Consider the following 1,769-nt stretch of genomic DNA (forward strand, 5'->3'; position numbering starts at 1 on the left):
GGTCTCACACGATCGCTGTTTCCGGAATCCATGTTGATTCCTACAGAGTACATTCTGGGTTTCCAGAAATGACATGAAACGCGAGCAAAAAACATGTTGAAACTTCCTGGCGGATTAAAACTGTGTGCTGGACGGAGACTCGAACTCGGGACCTTTGCATTTGGCGGGCAAGTGCTCTACCAACTGAGCTACCCAAGCACGACTCACGCCCCGTCCTCACAGCTTTACTTCTGCCAGAACCTCGTCTCCTACCTTCCAAACATTACAGAAGCTCTCCTGCGAACCTTGCAGAACTAGCACTCCTGAAAGAAAGGATATTGCGGAGACATGGCTTAGCCACAGTCTGTGGGATGTTTCCAGAATGAGATGTTCACTCTGCAGCGGAGTGTGCGCTGATATGAAACTTTCTGGCAGATTAAAACTGTCTGCCGGACCGAGACTCGAACTCGGGACCTTTGCCTTTCGCGGGCAAGTGCTCTACCAACTGAGCTACCCAAGCACGACTCACGCCCCGTCCTCACAGCTTTACTTCTGCCAGTACCTTTCTTTCAGGAGTGCTAGTTCTGCAAGGTTCGCAGGAGAGCTTTTATGAAGTTTGGAAGGTAGGAGACGAGGTACTGGCAGAAGTAAAGCGGTGAGGATGGCATGTGAGCCCGTGGTCTAGTGGCAAGCGTCGTGCGTTCTAAGCTTATAGTCGCCTGTTCGCGTCCAACTGTAATTTTGCCGGCACGGTAGTTCAGCGTGTTCGGTCAGAGGGTTAGCTGTCCTCTGTAAGAAAAAAAACTGAGTGAATGAATCAATAATGAACTTTAAGGGGCGTCAGGGGACGTCCGCCACGAACACTTGCAACGACCTATAACGAACAAAATGAGATTTGAAAAAAAAAATAAAATAAAAGTTGGTAGAGCACTTGCCCGCGAAAGGTAAAGGTCCGGAGTTCGAGACTCGGTCTGGCACACAGTTTTAATCTGCCAGGAAGTTTCATATCAGCGCACACTCCGCTGCAGAGTGAAAATCTCATTCTGGAAAAAATATGTTGCTTGATTAAGGGCCAGAAGTGGATCAAGACGTTACTGACTGAAATTTTAATAATTTGGCTGTCTGTATATGCACATCCTGTCAACCGATTTGCGTCCTATTTGAATAATTTATTCACGGTGCGGCTTTTTTTGTCTTAGAGTGTACATATTGGTGTAATTGTTGTTGGTGGACCATCTTGGTATCTATCTTTCGGCACAGGAAAACTACTTAAAAACTGAAATGAGATTAGCGTATTGCGGTTTGTGCTGAGTCAGGTATTACGCGATTTACCGTATTGTAGAACGCTGCGGGCTGCTCGGACAGTGCCAGCGTGCGTTGTAATTTGTTTTGTTTAGCCTGCAGCCACCATAGCGTGAGTAATGAGAGGAAGCAGCCGGCCGGGTGTCGGTGCAGAAATGCAAGTCACGAGCAGAGCGGCAGCGGCGCTCCGCGTGTTTACGGGACGCAGGGCCGTGCCATGCGGGCCCCACCCGGTAGCCGGCCGGCCACTGGGTCAAGGCCCGGGCTTCCGGCTTACCGGCCTGCAGCCGGCGACAACTAAGGAGCTGCGCCTCTCCAAGGGGTCGCCTAGAGACAAGTAAGAGTCGCGAGGCCCGAGTCTAGCCAACACCGACTCAAAGGAACGCCTCGGCGCTTGTTCGTGACGTCACGTGAGCTAGGCGCGGCGAACGCCAGGTCTGTTGCAGGCATACTCATAATGGTGGTGTCTTCCTCTCTGGCACAGGAAA

General features: G+C 50.8%; 1 non-coding gene across 1 annotated transcript; it reads right to left on the bottom strand.

The window, feature by feature from the left end:
- Nucleotides 1–425: 425 nt before the first annotated feature.
- On the bottom strand, nucleotides 426–500 carry Trnas-cga (transfer RNA serine (anticodon CGA)). The gene has a single exon. It is a non-coding gene; the product is annotated as a tRNA-Ser (tRNA).
- Between the last annotated feature and the right edge of the window lie 1,269 nt (nucleotides 501–1,769).

The sequence above is a fragment of the Schistocerca nitens genome, chromosome 5 (assembly GCF_023898315.1).
Source record: "Schistocerca nitens isolate TAMUIC-IGC-003100 chromosome 5, iqSchNite1.1, whole genome shotgun sequence".
NCBI lineage: Eukaryota > Metazoa > Arthropoda > Insecta > Orthoptera > Acrididae > Schistocerca > Schistocerca nitens.